Genomic DNA, 10,974 nt, shown 5'->3' on the forward strand with positions numbered 1-10,974 from the left:
TATTGTAAAATTATGGTTTATTCGGAAAAAAATAGCTTAAAGGGGCTAATTATTTTGTCCTTAAAATGGTTTTTAAAATTTTTTAAACTGCTTTAATTCTAGCCGAAATAAAATAAATAAGACTTTCTCCAGAAGATAAAATATTATCAGACATACTGTGAAAATTTCCTTGCTCTGCTAAACATAATTTGGGAAATATGTAAAAAGGAAAAAAAATTCAAAGGGGGGCTTCTGACTTCAACTGTGTGTATATGTATGTATGTATGTATATATATATATATATATATATATATATATATATATATATATATATATATATATATATATATATATATATATATATATATATATATATATATATATATATATATATATATATATATATATATACTTGTAGTATATAAGTTTAATTGTGTAACAAATAACATGCAAATTAGTTTTTGTAAGATACAAAAGAACACTTTTGCATTAATATTTGGTCTTATGAATAAATAATATTAATTATTTTCTAAATAATTTCTAAAAAAGTACTTAAAAAGCCCAGGCTATCAGCACTGACCAATAATAATATTCAAAATCCGAAGCTGTGTTACTCAGGTAGTTCAGTATTGAGTCCTGTCACACACATGCCTTGTTAAAAGCCTATCCTGTGTTTGCTAAAATACTGATGGGCAATGCAGAGCAGGAGCAGCCTTCTCGTCCCCTCATTTTGATGCTCATTTTGACAGGTTACCATTTAACTGACAGAAAGAATTTTGACAGACTAATGCTAACATATAGTTAAATGGTTTAAAATGCCATATATATATATATGTATATATATATATATATATATATATATATATATATATATATATATATATATATATATATTTTTTTTTTTTTTTCTCTTGACAAAATTCCATTTTAAGAATGAAAAGATCACATATTGAAGTTATCAGCTATTGAACAAGACAAAACAAAATCAGGGTGACACGGTGGCTCAGTGGTTAGCAAGAAGGTCCCTGGATCCACAAGTTCTAGCTGGGTCAATTGGCATTTCTGTGTGGAGTTTGCATGTTCTTCTTGTTTTAGTGTGGATTTCCACTGGGTGGTCCTGTTTCCCCCACAGTCCAAAGACATGCATTATAGGTGAATTAAATAAACTAAATTAGTCGTAGTGTAGGTGTGTGAATGAGTGTGTATGGATGTTTCCCAATACGGGGTTGCAGTTGGAAGGGCATCCACTGTGGTTAAAACAGATGCTGAATAAGTTGGCAGTTCATTCCTCCGTGGTGACCCCTAATTAATAAAGGGACTAAGCCAAAGGAAAATGAATGAGTGAAAACAAAATCACAAAATAAGTGAAACAATAATACGAAATGATACATACACTTATTTATTCAATAAAATATAGTAGAACAATATATTATAAACATGTTTATTTTGGGGCTTTTGTAAAATAGGAAAAAAAGGTAAAGTTATAAATCGTGGAAAATAACACATGTTTTGTATTAGTATGAACATTTTTTATACAATTATATTTTTGTTTGAGTACGCGGTCAGTTACAGAAAATCAGAATCAGCAAAAATCATTATCGGAAGGTCAAAATCAGAAATCAGAATTGCAATCAGTGCATTTCTAAATATAACTTATCAAGTGGCATTTGAACATCCTCTTTCAGCTGTTTTGCCGTTCACTTAAATGATTCTGTAGCATGAAATACATTTTTATTCAGTCGATTCATGTTCCACGTAGTGCCCCAATATAACCTTAAGGTCAAAAATACGTTAAAAAACTCCAGTCATTTAAGAGTTTTATATAAATGAGACTACTTTACCTTTGTGTTTTTTTTGCAATTCACAGTAAGTTTAGTAGCAATACATAGGTTTAATAATACAGTATACACAGTTGAAATCAGAATTATTAGCTCTCCTGAATATATTTTGCCTAATTTCTGTCTAACGGAAAGACGTTTTTTTTTTTTTAACACATTTCCAAACATCATAGTTTCAATAACTAATTTCTAATAACTGATTTCTTTTATCTTTGCCATGATGACAGTCTGTAATATTTTACTAGATATTTTTCAACATACTAGTATTCAGCTTAAAAGGCAGTTTAAAGGCTTTACTAGGTTACTTAGACAAGTTAAGGTAATTCGGCATGTCATTTTATAACAGTGCTTAGTTCTGTAGACAATCAAAAAATAATATTGCTTAAGGGGGCTAATAATATTGACTATAAAATGCTTTTAAAAAATTAAGAAAATATAGGATATTCTTCAGAAGAAAAAATATTGTATGAAATTCTGTGAAATTTTCCTTGCTCTGTTAAACATCATTTGAGAAATATTTGAAAAAGAGAAAAAAAAAAGTGTAGTATAGTATAGAATTGTAGTATAGAATTTATATCATTAATATATAAAATCATTATAAAAGACATGTTGTATTGTCGAATTTCGTATGAATTTCCCACTTCGAACAAATCAAACAATAAACGCACAGAGGCCCATCTCAGATGGATACATTTGAATGTCAGAAAAATATACACTGAACCCCCCTGATAGAGACAGAGTAACAGCCTGAGGATTTATTTCAGAGAGAGAGAGAGCTAATACCACTGGCTTTCAACTCAGTGGCTTTAGATCTGTTATCTATATCTAGTGCGCATCCATGCCAGAGCTGTAATTAAAACAAGGACTCTATTGGCAATTTGAGACGCAGCCTTTTAAAGAGAGAGAGAGAGAGAAAAAAAGAAACCTGCGTTTTCGCTTTCTTGCCAATCCTTCTCTCAATCTGCCATCTAAACTGCACCGCTGAAAAGACAAAACACCACACTTCTGCCATCATTTCATACATCCATTTAGCTTTACTGTGTTTTCATTCACACATTCATATAGTGGCAGCGGATTTAGTTTGCTGTTGCATTAGTATGAAAAAAAAGCATTGCCCTTTTTTTTCCCCACACACAAAGACATCTATTCATGCGAGTGCCTTGCAGCTGACGAGAGATAAAGAAGCAGAAACACTTTGAAGTGTGTTTGACACTAGCACAGATTGCGCAGTTTAGCCACCGCTTCGCTTTAAGAACAGGTATAAAACAATTCTGAAGGAAAACTTGCTTTTTCATCACAAAGGTGAACAAAAAGATATTGAAAAGAAGCTGGTATTAGATTAGAATAGATGGATTTGATTAGAAGAGCTGGATCGAGCCATTGATTGGTAGTTGAGTTCGTATTGGAAAGGCCAGAACTCTAAACTTGTGTTGGTCAATCTTTGTTTTTTGTTTGTTTTAAGGCCCTGATTTGTCTGGGACAGAATTTAAAGGCCCTCCTACAAACCACATAATATCTCATTTCAAATTTCTAATGATGGCTTAAATTTTGTTACATTGAAATACGGTTTATAATGTAAATAATATAATGCATTGTGGAAGTGCAAATAAATGGAAAACCACAGTGAATCATTATATGCAGGTATGTACTTTTTGCTTAACTTTTACTGATAAAATATACTGCTTACGCCTTACCAGTTGTATTAGTTAATTTGATGTAATTTATTTACTAACATGAACAAACAGTAAATAATGCATTTATTACAGTATTTATTAATTTTTTTGTTAATGTTAGCTGAAAATAAAGTTGTTTATTGTTAGTTCATGTTAACTTGCCGTGCATTAACTAACGTTAACATATGCTGTACAATACACATGGGGCCCTATCATACACCCGACGCAATAAGGCGCAAGACATGTTTGGCATGATTTGTTGCTATTTTCTGACCAGTGCAACCCTAAGTAAGGAGTAAAGAGTAAAAGTAAAGAGAAAGTAAACAGGCCAAATGAGGAGGCTAGTTCTTTATCCTCACGCAGCAGGTGGTGTGGTGTGTTCGCTAGTGAAGCATTCCGTTTTTCCACGTACAAATTCCGCTATGTAAATAACAAATGCGCGCCATGGGAGATGAGACTCTGATTGGTTTAATGTACGTTATGCTTAAAACACACCCATATATCATTAAGAGAATAAGCACAACCCTGTAAGCCCATGCGACACGGCACAAATCAAATTTTTCCATCCTTAAAATAGGAAAAGTGGATTTGGACACGCCCTTAATGCTTTTGCGGCATGTGCTTTAGGCTTTTGCCTAGATCGTTAAAATAGAGCCCAAATTGTTCATTATTAATTTATGTTAGTAAATGCATTAGCTAAATTTAACTAAATAAACCGTATGGTTAACTGTGACCAATATTTATTTTATGGTCATTAATAATTACTTGTATATTGAATTGATAGTATATAAATGTACAGTATATAATATATAATTTCAATTAAATCAAACATCATTATTGCTTGAATTGTATAATTAATATTTTTATGTATAAATTACAGGTCTAAAAAACATGTCGTTCGTTCGTTCGCTCTCTTGTTTGATTGCTTGCTCGCTCGTTCATTCATTCGTTCGCTTATTCGTTTGCTCGTTGATTTGTTCGCTCGTTCGTTCGTTCACTCATTTGTTCATTCGGTTGCTTGTTCGTTCGCTTGTTCATTCACTCATTTGTTCGTTTGCTTGCTGGCTCATTCATTCGCTCGCTCGTTCACTCACTCGTTTGCTCACCAGTTCGTTTGTTTGTTTGTTCGCACGTTCTTTCGTTCGTTCATTCGTTCGCTCACTCGGTCGTTCATTTGTTTACTCATTCCTTCATTTATTTATTCATTCTTTTTAATTCATGTATACTGTCCTCTCATCAAAGCAGTTTTTATATATATTTTCAGTTAAGTAATATGAATCATCAGTCCACTGATTGTGTAGGTTTACATGTCTTCTGTCATCCAGCACTTGCTGTCTGAGTGTGGGAGTTAGGAGAAACTCCTGTGTGCAAACAAACCGCCTGATCTCTGACCTGAGCTAATCAGGCACAAATTTGCCATGTCAAAAGCCTGTCTTCAGGTCCTGCTGCTCTGTTGCTATTTACATACTCCCCAAAGCCTAGATTTTCCTTCTTTGTCTTTAGTCCATAGGACACGCGAGTTGATCCATCCTCTTTTAAACTCAAACATCCTGACATCAGCAGTCCTACCCCAAAAGGTCTTGCTGAAATCTGATTACATAACAAGATTAACCCTAGAGGTTTAGTCCTGCTGCCTAGCCAGTGCTGCTAGTCCACCATACAAAAAAAAAGTATAGACGTGTGGGCATTTGGTAATGTTGGTCTGCACAACCTCCCTCAATGGGCTATATGCACACAGACTTTTAATTGTCAGCCAGGCAGCCCAAGGGCTTCCAGTGAACTGTCTTTCTGTTACAAAATTGTCATGTTTAAGATTTGATTTCTTTAAAAATCAGCGATCTTCACTGCCTGTTAGATATATGATTAAAAGCAAATATTGTAAAAAAAAAAGAATAATTTAATAAAAACCATTTAATTATTGATTGTAATGACTAAAGCTGCTTGTCCACTTTGTGGTACAGTATGGTTTGGCATGACCTTTGTTCAGTTTAGTAGTTTGTAATGGGTGGGGTTATCACTATAGTTATTCTGCCTCTATTGCCCTGACTTCCTGAAAAAAAATTTTTATTCCAGGTTGTTCAATGAGAAGAATGAGGAGTGTCTTGGCCTCACTGTCCCTTTCTTGTGAACCAACAATACAGCAGTGGCTGCTGCTGTCTCTTTAAATATAGCTGGTTTGATGTTTTGTGTCACAAATCTAGTGATGCTGGTAGTGACATTGCAAGTGCAGATTCTCTCATCTGCGATTTTGCTAGTCAGCAGTGTGTACTGTAAATGTCACATTTGGTTACAGTATGGATTGCTGGGGACCTCTCCTGAGGTGGTACAAAAAAGTACTAGGTTCTAGGCACAGAGAAAGATAGAAAAGGCTCTTAACCTTAGAAATACCGCCTCGATCATTTTGACCGTGTTTTATTTTTGCAATTTAATAACTATGTTCAAATAATCAGACGTCAATAATTCCCAGATTTTTCCTAAATATGTGTATATTTCATTTTATCATTGTTATTTTATTAAAATTACAAAACACAAAAGCGCTATGAGTATTTATAAATTTAATTATCATCACAGTCAAAATGGCCGCATACATTTCAGTGTTTGCTACTTTTCCTTGTAACTTTACATATGCATGGCTCTTTTGCCTAGTAACTTCCTGCTAACAATTAAGCAAAACTTTCTGTTGACAAAAACATAACTTATAAAAGCATATTCAGTGCCTCTGAAAGTAAAAATGAAAGTGAGGTGTGGAGTTTGGTGGATGGTCTAGCATAACCTAACTAGACATTTATAGGCTGAGACCTGCTTGTAAAACATTTATTATTATTATTAGGTGATGTTAATATCTTAGTTGGTGTTAAATAACTCATTCAAATGAAGGTAAATCTGTTATATGATAGCTAATCAAGTTCATTGTAGTAGTAACACAATAAAAACAAAACATATAGCATTTGTAGCATAACACATTTCTCATTGTTAATATTAGTTGCAATAAAGGTGATTTCAGATAGGCTAGCAGTTGTTAAAGCTAAAGACTATATGATATACACATCACTCTTTAAATCAGAATGCACAGTCGCTGACCTGAGACCAGAAGTGACAAGACCAGAGAGACGACCTCATGTCTCATTCACCAGTGAAAAAAACATTACAGTTCAAACAGATAATATTACAGTAGCAACATAATTAGGGTGCATGTCCACCAAAGCCTTTTATCCTGAGGCACGTACATTTTTTTCTGTTGTTTTCGTGAGAGTGCTGTGTTTTAGAACGCCATACAGTGACGAGGCAATGTTTGCCTGGCATTTTTAAAGGGCTTGCAGTTGAAGAATGTTCAACTCTTCAGTTAAATAGGACTTTTTGGGAAGAGCACATCCTTTTTTAGCTGCTTCGGTGGACACGTCAGTCTGCATAGCGGGAGCACATTGACGACGTGACCTGTTTGAGTGAAAAGGCGCACACAGGTATACAAATTCACATCTTGACAGGCAGCCTATTGTTCAGATTGAACATTCTGATACAATTTTTTTTTTACCCGAGACAAAAACTTAACACGTGCACGTCATGGTGTTCACAAGGGACTTCAGTCACACGATCTTAAATAGAGTCCTTAAACTACTAAGGTGTCTGTGTTATTGCTAATTTAAATTTAGCATATAGTGTCACAACAACAGAGAACATGGTTTTTAGTGACAGAATTTATCAAGTTCCTAGGTTTTTATAATTATGTGGATACAAAAAATTGACATTTACTAAAATAGCCACTTGTAAAATTAGGGCCGGGTGAAATTGCAAAAAAAATGATCACAATATCATGTTTTATATTATTCGATAACGATAATTATTGAATTGTTTTAATACTTATAGGTATAATACAATTTTTTATTTATTTAACCACTTTATTTTAATTTACCAACATTACTAAGGCAAATAGTTTTAATAGTCAAAAACAAAAATATTTAAACAAAATATCTGATCTCTATAATAAAATTAACAAAAATGTTAAAGAGACTTAAACTTGATAAATAAAATGTGTTAATTAAATTACAAAGTGTGTGCAATGGTAAAAATAGATCAACATCTGTAAGGTGTCAATAATAAAGATAGAGTAAACCTCAAACTCTGTAAACAAAACAAATTATGATAATCAAATCAGAGCTTGTAAGTTAAGGAACTAGCCATCATTATTCAAGTACATATCGCAACATTACAAATTGTTGGATGACTGCATTGCCCCTATGCTGAAAATCTTTCAGATGGGGAGCTAGTTGCTGGGATGCACAAGAAAAGAAACCAAAAAGCCACTCTGGCGACATCCTTACGTCCTTTTTTTATTTACAGTCTTCTCACAGCTGCTATACGACACTCGTTTTCATATGTATTTGTTATTCTGACCTGAAGTGACAAGCGGGAACGTGTGAATTCTTTCACCATTTTCTATGGCGTCATGTGAAGCAGGTCGGGTAGTTCTACTTGCTTGAATCAGGGTGTGTTCATTCAAAAAAGTGAATATGTTTTTCAATTAGGTGTACCTGGAAAATGCACGCATGTCAATTCTGCGCCGCTTGCACACCATGTGCGTGTCGCTCCCGTGTGCGTGTTGTGAAAGTTGTGTGCAAAGCAGCCACATTTTAATAAAATTATAGCCTTCATACCAAACTTTTTTTTTATCGTTATTATCGTATTTTAATTATTATCGTATATTAACTTATCGTTAAGGTGTGCGGACAATAAATACTGAGATCAATTTTATCCCCCAGCCCTAAGTAAAATTAGGCCTGGGATATTTATTTATTATTTTACAAAAAAAAATGTAGGAGTACTATTTTTAGGAATTTTTAGGAGTGTTATTTATTGAACTACAGTTGAGACAGTCACACTGTGGTATTTATAACAAGAGGCCCATGGAAGACCAAGAAATGGCATTTTGTGACATTAAAATTTATATTCAGTTTTGACAAGGAAAATGCAACATCACATCTACAACCCACACACAAATACAATTACAACAGATATAATAGTTTTACATACAAATAAATCAAATCACCAACACTGCCTCAACCTACTGTTTACTGATTTGGTACTAAACCAACCAAAGTAACTCAATATCTTGACAATACCATAAATCTTGATCAAATCTCCAGCGATTGTGATCAACCTAGTTATGTCTGTTATTTCCTTTAGCATTTAGCGAAGACAATGATGCATTGATTTAGTTTGACATTTTAGAAACGTACATGTTTTTACCTGTTGAAGCCGCTGGAATTCGACAAGATGACAGTAGCAGAAGATGAACTAACCCGCATTTAAAAAGCAGAGCGCAGTGGGGGTTTTATTGTTTGTTTTTTAGTGTGTGTGTGTTTTTCACAGCGCTGCCTGGCTCACACTTCTCTATGCTTTTCTTGTAAACATCAGTCTTGCTATAGGGATGTGGGAGATTAGCTTTCTATCAAGGCTTAAAGTAGACCTACCATGATGGAAAGAGGATGAGGAGAAGACTAGGGTGGTTCATTTTCTTTTTAGTCTAGTCTCACTTACTGGTCGTTGTTTTGTATGGTCATGTCTGTTTGTTTTGTGAATTCGGCATCTAAACACCTCTGAACAAGCCTCTTTTGATTTTTTTTTGTAGGACAGCGGCCTGTAGTTCCAGTCATCCCAGGCCTGCGGACATCAGTAAACTGAAGCAAAGCACAACAGCACACTGGTAGGTTCTGCAGCCTTCCTTCTTTGGCTAGTACAGTAGCTCAATATGTGTCTGCTGCTGTTTAACACAGTTTGTTCACTGTTGTTATTTTTGTTTCTTATTATTTTTGTTGATTAAAAAATGCTATATCAGTATGTTTAGTAGAAAAATGAAATCATAAAGCTGAAATCTATTTTAAAAATAATTGAGAAGTCGACACTTTCAGTACATAAATCTGAAAATGTGCTTTATGTTCATAATGGCAGAATGAAGCTTGGATATCCTTAGCGTTGTCAATTTCAATGAGAATATTTCAGCTCAGTTGTGCTAAGAAATAGGGTCACATTCAATGACACAGTACCTTCAGGAAAAATGTACTCTTGTGAATCCTCTTGGATGAGTTGGTCTGGTGTTGGAAAGCCTTGGTATAAAAGGCATCTTGTCTATAGAAGGAAACAGGAGACACACACATTCTCTGAATTCCAACCTACTGTACGTCTGGCTGAAAAATGTGCCCGTTCCCTCCAAACGCAATCCAACACCCTTTGAGTCTAGACTGGCAAACTTTGCTTTATAGTCAGGGCTCTGCCTAACTCTTTGATTCGCTTCTCAAAGGAGATATTGCTCTGTCCTCACATTTTTCATTTCACTGCTGTCTTACGTGCTTTCATATTCATACAAACACCCATTTTTTCAATATGTTTGAAATATGTAGCTTATATGTAGGGATGGCTACCGAAACTTGATACTTTATCTGTATCGGTGCTACATTATAAAAGACCGAAGTATCAATAAGCTCTGACAGTAACGGTTCTGCTGTCGGTACTGGAGAATTATTGCTGAATTAACATTACTTACAGTACCATAGTTGACCAACCTTTTCTCATTTGCGATATTTGTCTGCACAGTTGGCAATCTCACATGAGAAATGCTCATGTTTCCACCGAGCACGTCAAGTATAAAAGCCTTCACAGTTCTCGGGTGTGCACGTGCACTCAGCGGAGGCTCGCGCTACACATAGCTCACGAGTCGCAACACAGACTCGCGCGCACACACAGCTTGTAAGTTGCGGAGTGAACCAAACGGGTTGTATTTCCCGAGTGGACAATGCCCGTAGCAACAAACGCAACCAGTTGTTTTCCTGTATAAGCGGAAACGCAAGCAATCTGGCTAAGCGAAAGTATCTAACAAAAGTGCATTAACGGCAGAAAGACAAACGAAAAGTTTTTGACTGCCTAGCTACTAACGGTAGCGTTACATCATCTTTCGTTATGCCAGCAGTCAATCATCTAAATTAATATAAGTTTATATTAATATTAAACACACACATTCTGTTACATTGAAAACAGTATTTTTTCTGCAGAAGCCTAAATAAATCTTAAACATTAAAAATGCTTTTACGTCAGCTGTATTTTCAAAATCAGCCTATGAATAGCCTAATAATAAGCTATGCTCATTAAGAAATGATTAAAACACCTTATTTTTACATTGCAAGATGCTAAAAAACTGAAAAAAAAACACAGTTAACTCCCAAAACACTGTCTGTTAACTAATTTATGCGAATGCGTTAATGAAAAATCATAAACATTATCTCATTTAACTGCATTTTGCAACTCAAAGAGAGTATTTTCAACTGCAGGGAGCACAATAAACCAAGAAAGATCCTGACTTCTGCCAGAAAAGCCAAACAAGTTAATTTTTCTCCAGAAGAATGGTTAAAAACTGAGAGTCATTGTCCTTCAAACCATTGTGCATTCTTTTACAGAAAAAAAAAAATATATATATTTGTTTTACAATTATTGGT

At 34.4% G+C, this 10,974-nt stretch overlaps 1 protein-coding gene across 1 annotated transcript in view; it reads left to right on the forward strand.

The window, feature by feature from the left end:
- Positions 1-10,974, forward strand: part of thrab (thyroid hormone receptor alpha b) — a 268,145-nt gene that overhangs the window by 94,440 nt on the left and 162,731 nt on the right. The window contains exon 2 of the mRNA XM_056469511.1: positions 9,117-9,191. The gene's annotated coding sequence lies outside the window, so the exon portion shown is untranslated. The remainder of the gene's footprint in view (positions 1-9,116; positions 9,192-10,974) is intronic.

This window comes from Danio aesculapii, chromosome 12, assembly GCF_903798145.1.
Source record: "Danio aesculapii chromosome 12, fDanAes4.1, whole genome shotgun sequence".
NCBI lineage: Eukaryota > Metazoa > Chordata > Actinopteri > Cypriniformes > Danionidae > Danio > Danio aesculapii.